Genomic DNA, 15,814 nt, shown 5'->3' on the forward strand with positions numbered 1-15,814 from the left:
GGGGGGGGGGGGGTTCACCAGACGCCTCTCAATAGGATATCATCACGATACTTATTCCACGACATGATATTATTGCGATTTTAAACATATTGCAATATTCTGCAATATATATACAAATTTATAACTTTTTTTTTCCAATTTCCGATTTTTCCCAATTTCAAATGACGTCCCCAAAAGAAAACTTTGTCAACATCTGTTTCATCTAAAAAAAAAGATATATTTCTCTATTTCTTCAAATCACTTCAATGTTATTGCTGCAAAATGGGCCAAACTGACAACACATATATAATATATAATATAATAAAAGATCCATACTTGGCGCCTGTGTATCGATCTTGTATTGCCACTGAAAATATCGCGATACTATGCTGTAACGATTCCCCCCCACCCCCACTCTTGCAATGCTGGTTGGTCGGTCCACCACTTTGGTCTAGACTGAAGTATTTCAAAAACTACTAAATTAATTGCCATGAAATTGGGCACAAATATGAATAGTGCCTAGACAATTAATCGTATTGACTCTGGTGATTTTTCCTCTAGCACCACCATGAATTTGAGTTTGAGAATTTGAGTGAAATATCTCAACTTCTTTTGTATGAATTGCCATGAAATATGATCCAAATATTTATGTCCGCCTTAGGATGAATCGTTATAACTTATGTGATCTGTTCCTCTTCCTGTAGCGCCATCATCACGTCAACATTTCAACGTCTCTGCTACTGCTATCCAATACCTGCAAAACCTCAGCTGTACTTGTTGTTCAGTGCCAATAAGCAACATGTTATCATTTTAACGCGCTAGGCTAAGATAGTAAACAGGGTAAACATCAGTATGATAGTTTTATTATTGTTAGCATGCAACCCAGTCTCATGTAAAAACGTCCCCAGTCTTCGTTGGTCCAATGTGCAATAATGTAGAGGGGTTACAACAATGGCCCTTGAATTGCAGAACTGTTACATTTTTTCTGCCTATTCTTTTCCTATTGTTTTGCGTCCAAGTCACGTGACTTTCAAGATTCCGGCCGTGAGAACAAAAAACGTGGCGGACATTTCTCCCATTTTAAGTAAAAAAAAACAATACCTTGAGTTAGTTTCTGCATAAAAATGCGTTTTGAACACTTTCTAGCAAGAAATATATATTTTACTTCCGTAATATTCACTCAGTAAATGTACATAATCACTCACTTGCTCGTTGTTGAAGATTTTTCAGATATTGCCAGATTAATGTGAAACTGACACATGGTTGCTATGGACGCTGCTATCGCCTAGCATAGCTAGCTGTGGCCCCAGACTCCACATAGGACTCCCTTGCGATTTCGCGCCATCTGACGGATCAAACCCTCAAACTAATGTTGACAAAGCGACGAGTTACGGTCCAATGTTTTTCCGCTGTTTGATTTTGAAATCTACCGCATCCTCCTGGATGTGCTTTTAACTTCCTGTGTGGTGCGATCTCATTGATGGGTTTTGTTGCGTCAAGGCCCCACGAAGAAGAAGTCCTTTTAGCTTGCTTGTTGTAATCGTTTGTTGTTAGCATACTGACGTTAGCATAGTCCGGACACAGCCGACGCACAGTCAGAGGGCAGAGACGGAAGAAGTAAAATAAAAAGTGTCAAGGTCTTCCTATAGGGAGGAAGTCAAACAAACCCAGGACTTTGACCCAGGAGACCGCTGTTTGTGTCCCGCGTGAAACCAAAAGTCAATGTTGACTCAATTAACCCTTGTGTTGTCTTCCCGTCAACCATGAACAAAAAAAACAAAAACTTTTTGGAAATTTTTTTTGAAATATTTCAAATGTTGACATTTTCAGCACTTATTTTGAAGGCCCATTTATTGTGATAAAAAACTGAACATTGGTCAAATTTGACCCGAGGACCACATGAAGGTTAAACCCTTGTGTTGTCCTCCCGGATCAAAAACAGACAAAAAAATGACATTTTCCTCCTTTGTTCAGACCTTACTACCACTAGTTTTACACTACTTTTTGGAATTCATGGTTAATAACCCTCATTCATATAGAATTATACCTAATATTTCAGTTAAAAAAGCCGAAATTATGAATTGTTTTGACTAATAGTCAAGAACAGAGGAATGAAAGTGATCAATTGTATTTGCAAAGAGCGTTGGAAGGAATCCAATCCATTCTTTGTGGTAATTTGGTCAAAAAGAAACTCTTATTTTGTGATGGTTGGGGTATGGGTTTTTGTTTTGTTTCCTATTTTTCTGTATTTTCTGTGGGCCTGCCCTGTTCCCTGTTTTGTTTGGTTTCTCCTTCTTTCCTGTCAAAGCCAGCTGACTACACACACCTGCTCGTCATCAATCATCAACAGCTCCCGCTGCCCACACCTGCCTGTCATCACCATCACCCACACTATATCTACCTCGGCTCTTCATCCACCCTTCACTCACACTGGTGAACCTTGACAGTGCAAGGCTTGGACATTTTGGCTCCTAGTGTTCTGTGACCCCCCTCTGTTTTCGTCCCCACGGTTCCATCTGTATTCCTTACCTCCGGTCAGCTTGCTTCATCCCTCGGTTCTTCTCCCACGGCGCCCCCCTTCCATCCGCCTACTTCTCCGCTCTTCGGCTCGTGCTCTCGGTTCTCCCACGCTCCACCTCCTGTGTCCCCTCCTCGGCTCCCGGTCTCCAGAGATCCTCACGTCCCGAGTTTTCCCCCAACCTTCGGTCCTCCTCTTCCCTGTCCCTGCTGTCCATCTTCCCATTCCCTACATTCTGTTTTCCCCCAATAAATCCAGTCATTTTTTTCAGCCGTGCATTTCAGTCCTTCTGTGCTAGCGTAAAATATTTCAGATATAGACATTTGTTAAAGGGATCAAATTTGACCCTTACATGACATCCACGTCAGAAGTTCTGTTGCCTAAACCTAACCATACCCTGCATGTTGAAAAAGGACACCAAAGTGGTGCAAACGCTCTGGTTACCGCATGTAGGTACGTACGTATGTACAATATTATAATATAATGAGTATACACCCCCCTATGTTAAAATACAGGGACATAAGTATACACCCCCCTATGTTAAAATGCAGGGGCATAAGTATGCACCCACCTATGTTAAAATACAGGGGGCATAAGTATACACCCTATCATGTTAAAATACAGGGGCATAAGTATGCACCCCCCTATGTTAAAATACAGGGGCATAAGTATACACCCCCCTATGTTAAAATACAGGGGCATAAGTATTTACCCCCTATGTTAAAATACAGGGGGCATAAGTATACACCCCCTATCTTAAATTACCATAGAGGCAGGCAAATTTTTATTTTTAAAGGCCAGTTATTTCATGGACTCAGGATACTATGCTCTGGTTAATTCCTTGCCCCCCCCCCCCCCCCCCCCCCCCCCCCCCCCATCATGACATGCCCTCCACCATACATAGAGATGGCATGGTTTTATTTCAGTTAGCCTAATAACTGGTTTGATTTGCATTGAGAGATGATCTTATGGAAAGTTCCCCATGCCTTTCTCAAGTAACTGTGTGTGTGGTGTGTGTGTTGTGTGTGTGTGGTGTGTGTACTTTGTTTAACTACTAACTACTTTAACTACTACAACTAATTTGTGGGGACCAAAAACCGGGAATACAGTATACTTATGGGGTCCTGACAGCTTTTTGGGGACAAAATGCTGGTCCCCACAACTTTAAAGGGCTGTTTGAGGAATAAGACTTGGTTTTAGGATTAGGGTTAGAGTGAGGTTATGGTTAGGGTGAGGGTGAGGGTTAAGGTTAGGCATTTAGGTTTGATGGTTAAGGTTAGGGTAAGGGGCTAGGGAATGCATTGTGTCAATGACTGGTCCCCCCAAAGATAGTGAGACACACGTGTGTGTGTGTGTGTGTGTGTGTGTGTTTCCCTCCTGTTCTCATTACCAACTCGTCAAACACTGAAACTCGGTGTCTCAGTTTCACATACAGACGCAAAAATCAACAATGTCCTTTAAAGTATTTAGCAGTACAGGATGCACCGGTGGATGGGTCAATTAACACAGGACCTTTACCCAGGAGAACATATTTCCTGTCCAGTTCTGGTTCCAAGTGGCCACGTACATTTTGCAATCCAATCCATGATCATTCCTTAACTATAACTGTCCGGACTTGTGCCGCAGGTCAGTTAAATGTACATTTGTAATAGACGCAATATCGGGTTCCGAACCAGTGTGGAAAAAATGACCAGGGTCAAAAACTCTGACCCAAGCGTCCCGACCAATCAGGTTCCAAATATGACGCCAAAGGCTCTAGACCAGTGGTTCTTAACCTTGTTGGAGGTACTGACCCCCACCAGTTTCATATGCGCGTTCACCAAACCCTTCTGATGATGGCCAAGCGGGGCGTGTCATCACGAATCATATGAGTCGGGTGTGTGTATTGACCTCCGCCGAACCCCTGAGACTGACTCACCGAACCCCTGGGGTTCGATCGAACCCAGGTTAAGAACCACTGCTCCAGACACTAAAGGAGATTGCATCAAAACCCAAAGGGCCCTGACCAAGCGGGTTTTTTTTGGACATACTGGGAGTGAGAATGTGTTGACATTGGTATTTTGGACCTGCATGTATGTGTGTTTGTGTGTGTGTAATGTGTGTAATGACAGAGTGAAAAACCATTGCACTTCCCCCCAGAGATTAACGTCTTCTTCTTCCTCTTCTTAGAGAGCGACCTTTTAGTGATTCTTCCTCTTTTTTTCCTCACTCTGAGGTCATTTGAGCCTCAGAATGGAAAGAAAACGGAAAGAAAAAGAGCACGCAGACATGACACCCGGGGTACAGCAGCTTGTCACGGCCCACACGTCGAACATGTGACGTCCCTGAGACGTCACCGCTGGCCGGGACGTACAGTCGAGACAGTTTGTGTGCGAGAGTTATTCAAAGAGACAGAAAGAGTGTGTGGTCTCTGTTTCCAGTGAGCGGGGACAGGAGACGCAGGCACAGATGGAGCACAGAAACAGACCTGAGTGTTTGTTTGCTTCGTGGCATGTGCTGCCAGGAGCCTTTTTTTTTTCAGTTTTGGCAGGCATTACCGACAGAGCTCAGTGCTACAAATTCACCCCGGTGAGCCAAGCGTACAACAGCAAGCATGACAGTGATGAAGTGACTCGTTACCTGATGCTACCTGACGCCCAGGTAGTCGTGTCTCTAAGCGAGACACTGAGGACTGAGTTGCTCCTGACAGCAGGCCAGAGCCTTGCATGTCATCACTGGGTGCTAGATGAGACTTTTGGACACCACACTACTGCACCAAGTGCAACCTGCACGATTGGTTTATTTACATTCAGCATGCATCTTGGCATATTATTTAAGCAGTTGCACATTTTTGTTTTCCCATCCTGTACATATTCAAACATTTGTTTTTTTTCATTTCATTCACATTATTATTTCATGTATATTGTATGTATGTATGTATATATTTCCTAGTATTTTATTTCTATTTATATTCTGTGCTTTGTGACTGATTTTGCTGCTGTAACACCCGGATTTCCCATTTTTCTTGGGATCAATAAACATCTATCTATCTATCTATCTATCTATCTATCTATCTATCTATCTATCTATCTATCTATCTATCTATCTATCTATCTATGGCGGCTCCGCCACCATCGGTGTATAAATGAGTGTGTGGATGGGAAAGGCTGTGAAGGTAAAAAGGTGCTATATAATTTCACGTCCATTTATCATTTGGAGTCCCAGGGAATAAAGATACAAAGATATTGTCTTTAAAAATTAAAAGAAAAACAGCAAAAAAACAATACCCAGTCCTAGATAAGTTATTACAAGTGCATTACATTGATACTGACCGACTGACACAGCTTGATCTTATTTCTTAACCCTCATGTTGTCCTCGGGTCAATTTCCAATATCACTTTTTTTTTTTTTTAACTACCCAAAATAACATGGCTGATTCAACGCTCTTTGGCAAGTACAAGTCTCTACTTTCATTAATAATAAAGCATTAGAAGAAAAACAATTGAAGTGGTTTTGAAATAGTATTGAGTAAAAGTTGACATATTCCAGTCTGTGATTATCCATTAACATCCTTTCCTTTAATTTCAGTCTCAATAATTCCTAATTTCTGCTTTTCTAACTCAAACATAAGGTATAATTTCCTATAAATGAGGTTTATTGAACATAAATTCCAAAAATAACTGTAAAACTGAAGTTAACAAGTTAGTGCTACGTAGTGCAATGTCAAATAAAAATAAATAAAAAGTGTTGAAAAATGGGACAAACACTTGTTAAAACGTTAAAAATAGAACTAAAAAAGCCTCAACAAAAGTGTTGATTTTCAATTTGGACGGGAAGACAACACAAGGGTCAATGCACCTCATGCATGGGGTAACGTCCACAAAATACTATGACTTTTTGCAATTTTCAGCCCAGTCACTCAAGACACAAAAAAACCACGCTGGTACTTTGGCAGACCGATATGCATTGTCCCTTGTTTGAATCCTGCAGCTGGCAACGGATCCTGACCAATTTTACACTCCTGAACCCAGCAAAAACCATGACAACGACACGTATGGCTTTGTTTCTCTAATGGAAAAAGGTTACTAACTCTGCAGCTGTCTCGGGTATTTATCGGCTCCAGCCCCGACCTGCACCGATGGAAACGTGACACCCGGGTCGACCTGTGAAGTTTGGGTGGGATGCTATGACACCCCCCCTTCGGCAACTTTTGTCATCTCTGCCATCATTTCCGTCCGTCTCCGCACAGTCAGCGCCCGGCCATCGTTCCAAATAAGTCTGCACCGGGTTAGAAAGAGAGAGGTTTTGTTGACCTCCATGCTGCTTTCTGCTGTTTACTTACCCTGTTTTCTGGATTATTCGTGATGTGAAAAAACAAAAAAAACAACACAAAGACATACTTGTCTATTGGCAATGGGAAAGGAGTTCATTGCCTATCTTTAGCAGGTGGATCTTCGGCCCTTTGCGTGTTATTTTCCATCTCTCTCCCCTTTCACATCAACTGTCTTACACAAATAAAGGACTAAAAATGCCCCAAAAAATCATTTCCTTTACATTTATTTGGTAAAAGACCATGCAAATAACATTAATTTCAAGCAATGAGAATATATTTGTAATTTACCTGCACGATGTATGAGCTCCCTGTTGCCTCTGTAACAATGTACAGGCAGGTGTGTGTGTGTGTGTGTGTGTGTGTGCGTGTGTGCGTGTGTGTGTGTGTGTGTGTGTGTGTGTCCTGCCTTGTACAATTAATGAGTGTGTGTGCTCTACTGCAGGTACAAAGGGACAGCAGGTCCTTTAGGGGCAGAGGGAACATCGCATCTCGTCAAGGACACAGATGCTGCCCAACTGTTCCACTTACCCTGGGTCTCTCACACACACACACACACACACACACACACACACACACACACACACACACACACACATACACACAGCGCTAAACTTGGCCTGAACATTGCCCGAAGTTACTTTACTGTGTGCTGCTTTGTGAGAATATGCACTATTGAATGTTTTTTTGAGCAATAGCCTTTTAATGTATTTACATCCTATTACTACTTCTAAAAATAGTCCTTTTCCGTGTTTGTGGAAGAGGCCGTTTCCATGCAGAAATTGAATTACTTACAAAAGCAAGAGGGATTCACAGGAAACTGTGCACCCTAATCTCTATTTTTTATCTCATTGTTATTAGCCTCAGTGTTTACTGATCAGAGGATGGGCTGCTCTCGCTCTCTCACTCTCATTATATATGGAAATGACATGACACTGGTGATGAAAAGAAAAAGAAAGAAAGAAAGAAATGCAAAGCAGGAGCCAATAACAAGATCACACAAGCCGGATCAAAGATTTGAGAGATAATTAGAGCGCGAGCTGGAGAGGCGAGTTATTGGAGGAAAGATTGATGGAGTAGAGGTAAAGAGGAGACCTGGGAGACACGGAAGGGAAGAAATGAATGATGGAGCAAGAGGGGGGGGGGAGTTGTCTGCAGAGTGGCCAGAGCTTGTTTATGGTTTGTTTTCATTGCATGTTAGAGTGAAATTAACCATTGGACACGTACATACTCCACTGCATATCCTCCAAATTAAATGACAAAACATGTCATGTGTGTTCATGCCCCCTAGAACAACACATAGCTAGAAGCTTAGGTTAGGGGACCTTTGTTGTCAGGGTTACAGCGACAACAACGTGGTTAAGATTAGGGAATGATCATAATGCGTGAAACACTGTCGATTGGAAACGGGCCAAAGAACAGAGGTCTCGGATGTTAAAGTCCAATATTTTGTTGATCCTTCTCTGTATGTGGTCTGGCTCTATAATAACCTCATAATCTGTAGCTATGTTTCCATCTACAGGTTTTTATCTGAATTAAGTGATATTGAATAAAAAATGCCTTATGGAAAGACTGAAATATCAACTCCAAGGAAACACATTCGGTCACATCGGATTTTATCTTGCTCGATACACGCTGATGGAAACGTTATTTGCCGAATAAATAATGAATTGAGATTAAGTTTTAAGTCATTTTATGGTTGCAACCTGCCAGAAAACGCAGAAGAAGAAGTTGTAGTTCATTTCCCCCAGTATTTCCTCTCTGTCTGCACACATGGGGGGTGGGGGGTGGGGGGGATGGCAATGGAATTCCGTTTACGCACTGAAGTCATCATGTGACATTATGCTTACTTGACCATATTTCACCAGGATAAAGTCCCCCCCCCCCCCCCCCCCCCCCCCCCCTCCCGTCTTTTCAGAGTTTGTGTTTACAGCTCCTTAATGTCTTTCTTAATTTGTGAATATACAAATATCTTCACCACCGATGAGGATCATCATCGGTGAGTGTTGGGAAGGAGACTTTCAAAACGTATTCCATTACAGGATACATGCCCAAAAATGTCATTTGCATCGTATTCTGTTACATATTCTGAATACTTGGATCACTTCCACATTGAATTGCATTTTAGGAATGCGGCCATCAAATCCTGCTGACCAAACAGGCCTATTCTGGTGTGTTCTTCTGTTCCAACTGGCTGAATGTGGACATGAACAAGCAGATTGATTTTTGTATTTGTAGTCTTGAAGTACAAAAATCTATCCGCAGTCTTGCTATAAGGAGCAAATTTTAGCCAATGTTAGCTAACATGTCAAACGGGCTAGACAGTCTTTCAATGACTCTGGGGCTAGTCAATCAGCACATAGGAGGATGTAAAGTCACACGTCAACTAAGCAGGTAGGTACCTGATAATACCGTAAAATAAGAAGGTGACCAGTCAAACTACAGCGGACGACTAGCCTTGGCTAATTTAAAAAAAAGAACTTACTTTAAGAAACTTCAGGTTGAAGGTGGAGTCATTCGGTCGCTGTTAGGAGCTTGGTTGCTGCAAGCAGAGGTTGCACTGCACAGTTATATTTCCCTCTCCCTCTGTTCTTTCTTTAATATGTAATCTGTTTGAACTTCCAAGATTGAAACACATTCCTGCCCTGGCTCTGTTGATCCGGTTCTGGCTCCATCTCTCCCTCTATCAGTGATCATGCATAGAGCTAATTTTTTCGTTTTAGGGTTAGGGTTAGGGGTTATTGGGCCTTTTGGGAAATGCATGAAGTGGCCTTAATTTATTTAGATAGTGAATAAACTCGGGAAACAGAGAAGTATTGTCATGTAATCCATTGATTTTAACAATGTAACTGTATACTAAATACCAACTATTTAAATTGTAACTTGGGTGAAACAATGCATGTGGCTCTGGTTCCACGGCATAAATAGCTCGCAGGATGCCATCATTTAGTGGTGTGACATTTTCATCAACCGTACAGGTTAGATGTTGCAGATACATTCCTCTCATAGCTGAGGCGTGTCATGTCTCCGTATGTTCACACTTGGCCCGATAATACATGTTGCTGCTGTGGGTATTTGTGTAAATTTGTGTATGCATTATTTCATCCTGTTCTCGCTCTTCATCTCTTTACATTTCTGTTATGGACATTATTGCTGGAAGTCCTCCAGACTGTGCCGTTTGGGTCTTTAGACCTAGGTAATGTACCTAAACGTATAATTGTAATTGCCGCAGACTGTGGCTCTCAAAGTCTTTATTCAAACAATGATCTATATAAAAGAGACTTCAGACACAGTATTAGGGACCACTAAGGTCTATATAAAAGAGACTTCAGATACAGTATTAGGGACCACTAAGGTCTATATAAAAGAGACTTCAGATACAGTGTCAGGGACCACTAAGGTCTATATAAAAGCATCCAAAGAGCACCATGTCATGGGACCTTTAATGTTTCGGAAGCTCTGTCATTTTTTGCCCTTTTCATAAAAGAGCAGGTCTAGACCGTTTGGGGTGTGTGAGAGAGAGAGAGAGAGAGAGAGAAACAGACAGAAAGACAGACAGAGACATGGAGAATTGTAGCCGAGGGTGTGGAGCAGGAACATGGAGGCAGCAGGTGACTCCAACCACAGTTCCAGAGCCAGAAACACCTGCAGGAAGCGATAGGAGGAGAATGGGAGAGGGGGGCGAGAGAGCACAAGACTCTAGGAAAGGGAAGAAGTTGAGTTAGTAACATGCATAAATGGGATGAGTTGCAAACAGACGGAGAGAGGGAGGAAGAGAGAGGTGCTCAGTGCATCAGGGGAAGTCACCCAGCAGTCTAGGACTATAGCAGCGCAACTAAGGGATGGTTCAGGACTCTCCTGAGTCAGCCCTAACTTTAAGCTTCATCAGTTTATTTATATAGGCCTAATTGTATTTAATGTTGTGGATTAGAAGTTATATTCTGTAGTCATGGCTGATACTGGGGCAGGACCATCACAGAACTGAAGGAAATTAAATGAACTAAAAGTTAAAAGGGAAAATGACAGACAACGGGCAATAATAAGACAATTACAGCATGGTAAATGAGTCAAAAATGTCCCCAGATGACCCGAAGACAACACAAGGGTTAAATTCAACATATTTTTACTTTTCCAAAGCATTATATCCAACAGTGCAACAACAAATGTTAACTCACCACTCTGTTACTCTGAATTTCTCTTCAGATAAACTGTTCACATTAACTTGGACTGTTAACTGAACTCTATTTGCTTCTACTTTGCCTTTGTTTTTTATCACTGTTAAGTTATTACCATTAAACTCTTTCTGCAGATGTTTTAGAGGGAGAGATAAGGAGATCACCAAACGCTGTATGATTCATCCTCTGGGGACTATGAATTCATGTGCCATATTAAATGTGAATCCATGAATATTTCAGTCTCGACCAAAGTAGTAAAAACAGACCAACACACCGAGAGAGCCATGCCACTAGCATCACTAATAAAAGCCGTGTCTTTACAATGAGCGTCCACTGATTTCTGTCTTTTGGTTGTCAGTGTTGTTGCAACAACTTGTTTTACAAAATGTACAACAACTTGTTTTACAAGTTGTTGTACATTTTCACTTTGCCGCCTCGAAAGCAACTTCTGCTTCTCTGCAAGGACTCATTTCCCCTTCAACTTAACCTAATGTTGTCCTCGGGTCAAATTTGACCCGTTTTCAGTGTTTTTAATCACAATAAATGGGCCTTTGAAATAAGCGCTGACCATGTCAACGTTAGAAATATCAAATAACTTTGGAAAAAAACATCAAAAAAAGCACCCACAACATTAAAAAGTGACAAAAATGTCGGAAAAAGCGATAATAATGTTGAAAAAAACCTTCCTTTTTTCATGGTTGACAGGAAGGCAACACAAGGGTTAACTGGGACTTGGACTTGTGACTTGAGGTATGTGCCTGTTTGATTTACTAAAACTACTTTCAACCTCGCACTAAAAGCAAGAAAAGGCTGGCGTCTGGGGAAGCGCTGCTTTGATATTTTGATCATGAGGTATTTCTAATTTTGGACAAGCATCTCTGTCTTATTAAAATCTTTCCTGCCTGCAGGCGGGCGGCTCTTCTCGGAGATGGACTACTAACTGTGGACGCGCTGCAGTCTCTCAAAAATAACTTAACAAAGACTCAAGGATTTGAGATTTAACCTGGTTTTGCTATTATCTTAACTTGTTTGAGAAGTTAGCGAGGTCATGATGGTTTTAACAGGCACAGGACTGCCTTGCTCATATCCAAATCAATTGGTTTATCTGCACGTAGACTGCTATAAAAATCAATACTTGACATTTAGAGCCGTTAATTCAAGACAAATAAAGCTCTAGGTCACGCTGGGACTAGACACACGCTAGACATACTAGACACCAGACATGTAATGGTTACAGACTAATAAATGCATCATGTCATTGTGGGACCTTAGAAGTATAAAAGTAAAAATGTGTGTGTGTGTGTGTGTGTGTGTGTGTGTCCCAGACTGCCAAACCTCAAGCACTTGGCTCCTCTGTCTGAAGTGCAGCAGCCAATTCCTTTAAGGACATTTCAACCTAGTTCGGAGAGAAAGTGTAACGTGGCCTCAGTCAGACAGTTTATATAGAAACTAGATCTCAGACTCCCAATTATCACCTCTTCTCTCTGTGTCTCTTCATCCCATCTGGCCAATCAATTCTTCACCAACTCCTCCCTCTGTCCACGTTGCTGTGTTGAGAAACAAATGGACCATTTCTGACCAAAATTATACGTATTTTACATTTGTATCCTTCCTAGCTTTTAAAAAGCAATAGCTTTTTAAACCAATTAACCATGCATGCATGATAATGTTCAAAATCAAATACCTCCCTATGTGTGATCAGAACTACTTTTTTGCCTTGGAGAATAACTGCTAAACATTAAACCAGTGCCTGGATTCAAAGTACTGAACACAGTATGGGAAAGAAAAAAAAAAGTATCGAGAGCAACACTGAGTATTAAGGAGAAATCTAAAAACCATTTTGTTATTATACAATAAAACCTTCTCAACTAGCTTTTTCCATTAGTTGAAAAAGGCAGTGGGTTACAATTGAAACCTCTGGAAAAATCTAAGTGAGCCTAGACTTTAGAATATTTGCATCACACATGGGTTCCTACACATTACTAGTGCATTAATACATGGTGATATCAGGAACTTTTCATGCATGAAGAAATGGGTTATGTTCTTAAAAAAAAGTTGAAGGACTTTTTTCTTATTGGAGATTCTTTGGTTCTTGTTTTAAAACTTTCTAGAGAGTTGTTGGCAACTGATGCATCAGTGTGTGACGCATTTAACAGGTTGAGAAAAAAAACTCATTTTAACCCTCCTGTTGTCTTTGGGGTCAAATGTGACCCATTTTCAAAAAAAGTCTATGTCAGAAATTGCCCAAAATGAACATGGATGGTTCCTTTTAATACTCTTCTCAAGTAAAATGAAGGATCAGTGCACCACTTTCATTAAATTCTGGGTTTTTCATTCAATTTATAGCATATTTTATCACATATTACTGCTTTTTAAACTAGGAAATGAGGTTCGGTGTCCATGAATTCCAAGTGAAAAACTTGTATGGGGGCAAAAGCGTCAAATGTAAAAGTAATGAGCGAAACAATAAGTGGAAAAAAACTGTGACAATAAAGCGCAAGATGTTGAATAAAGTGGACAACACAAGGGTTAACTACCTGTTTGGTAGTTCCGTAGGTCTGCTGTACATGTAAAAGTATTTGAATTACCAAGACTGCCCCCCCCCCAAAAAAAACGGCCACATAAGTCGTTTGTTCAAGCAGCAATTACCACTCATATTTACGTTTATAATGATATTTATGACAGGAGCAATGTAGAAAGTAAGACTAAGTTGGTTGGAGTGGATGGATTTTACCCCATTTTAACCCTTGTGTTGCAACTTTGTGTGTTTCTGGGTTGAAATTTCAACATTTTGTTGTTCTTTTTCTACACTTTTTGACGTTCTTGTCAATTTTATTCCAATCTTTTGTCACTCCTTTGACATTTTTTAAATTATGTTTTAGTCATTTTTTTTAAAGTAAGTGTTTTGTCACTTTTTCCAATGTTTTTAATCTTTTTTGGTCGCATTTTCAGATTTGTTTGGTCACTTTTTCAGCATTTACAAAAAAAAAAAAGAAATTCAACATTTTTATCAAATTGCCGCTAGTCAGATGTGCAGGTGTTGGTGATTATTGAAGCGTCCCATCATGCAATGGGCTGCCCACTGGATCACAGGTCATATAAAAAAACATTCAATCACTTACCTTATATGTTATATGTATATGTATATTTAAATTTTCTACACTATATTTAACAGGAGATACTACTTTGAGAAACAAAAAAGAACAATTGAAAGCTTGTACTGTAAATGTGAAGATATGATATAGAAGAAGTCATTTATATATGACAATAAAAAAAACACTTGGGTTCCAGGATAGCTCAGTAGATAGAGCGGGTGTGCATATAGAGAGGTTGACTCCTCAACGCAGGGGGCCGGGTTTGACTCCGACCTGTGGCCCTTTGCTGCATGTCATCCCCCCCACACACACACTCTCTATCCTTCCATGTCTTCAGTTGTCCTATCAAAAAGAGAGGCCAAAAAATAATATTTAACCCTCATGTTGTCCTCGGGTCAAATGGACCCGTTGTCCTATATCAATATTCTTTTTAATTCCCCAAAATAACATGACTGATTCCACACAACGCTCTTTGCCAAGTACAAATCTCTACTTTCATTAATTTTGGGGCGTCTTATTCAATTTTATAGCATCTGAAAAACAAATTGAAGTGTTTTTGAAACAGTATTGAGTAAAAGTTGACATATTCCAGTCTGTGATTATCCATCAACATCCATTCCTTTAATTTTAGTCTAAAATAAATCCAATTTCTGCTTTTCTAACTCAAACATTAGGTATAATTTTCCTATAAATGAGGTTTATTGACCATAAATTCCCAAACATAACTGTAAAACCAGAGTTAATAAGTTAGTGTTACGTAGTGTTGAAATGTAAAAAGTGACCAAAACAAAGAAAAGCTATAATAATAATAAAATAATAATTAATAATAATAATAATATAATAATAATAATAAAAAGCATAGACTGAAGTGTTGATTTTCTATTTATAGAATTAACAAAATACTCCAACCATCATCACCGAAGCGCGCAAACTCACACTCACCACACACCCACACACACACACCCACACACACACACACACACACACACACACCACACACACAACACACACACACACACAACCCACACACACACACACACACACACACACAACCCACACACAGTCTTTAGATCACTGTCCCACTCCTCCATCTGCTCCGCCTCTCCAGGAGTTCACTGTGTTTTCTGCCGAGTCAACAGGACGTCAGCTCTGCATTCCGCCATCGCTCCTCCCTGCAGATTTCCCAGAAGGCCGCTGACACCGTCCTGTGATGAAGCAGCTCTACCTAGGGAGAGCCGGCTGTCTTGGGGGAGGCGTGCTGAGTGATTATTGCTTTCTTTCTTCTTCACTCAGCGATGCTGAGAGGAACAAGAAGGATTAAACAGGCTGGACCACGAAGGAATCTTTTGGAATCGGCTTTCTTGTTTCACTACTTTTATCTCATGTTGTCTCTCCTCCAGTCTTTTGTGTCTTCACAGTATAATTTAATAAATGCAAAATGATTACTTTCATTCTTCTTAATCTATCGATTCCATTTTGCATTTAGTTGTTTAGTCTATAAATTGTCCACCGTCATTCTCCCAAAGCCCAAGATCCTTTCTTGAAGCTTCTTTTCTTGGTCTGACCAACAGTTGAAAACCAAACGGTTCGTAACTGTCTCTGTGTCCCAAACACTAAGATCCTGGTTCTGGTTTCTGGTTCTGCCACTGTTGCACCAAATGGTTGCTCTTGGGAGGAATTGTATGGATTTCTGTAAATTACAGAGCGGTCTAGACCTGCTCTATCTGTAAATTATAGA

The 15,814-nt window shown here is 40.6% G+C and overlaps 1 long non-coding RNA gene across 1 annotated transcript; it reads left to right on the forward strand.

Annotated features, from left to right (window-relative positions):
• Window positions 1–3,410: 3,410 nt before the first annotated feature.
• Window positions 3,411–13,300, forward strand: LOC116688349 (uncharacterized). The gene is made up of 3 exons (XR_004331763.1): window positions 3,411–3,422; window positions 4,257–4,260; window positions 13,219–13,300. It is a non-coding gene; the product is annotated as an uncharacterized LOC116688349 (long non-coding RNA).
• Window positions 13,301–15,814: the final 2,514 nt, after the last annotated feature.

Source organism: Etheostoma spectabile, chromosome 4 (genome assembly GCF_008692095.1).
Source record: "Etheostoma spectabile isolate EspeVRDwgs_2016 chromosome 4, UIUC_Espe_1.0, whole genome shotgun sequence".
Lineage (NCBI taxonomy): Eukaryota > Metazoa > Chordata > Actinopteri > Perciformes > Percidae > Etheostoma > Etheostoma spectabile.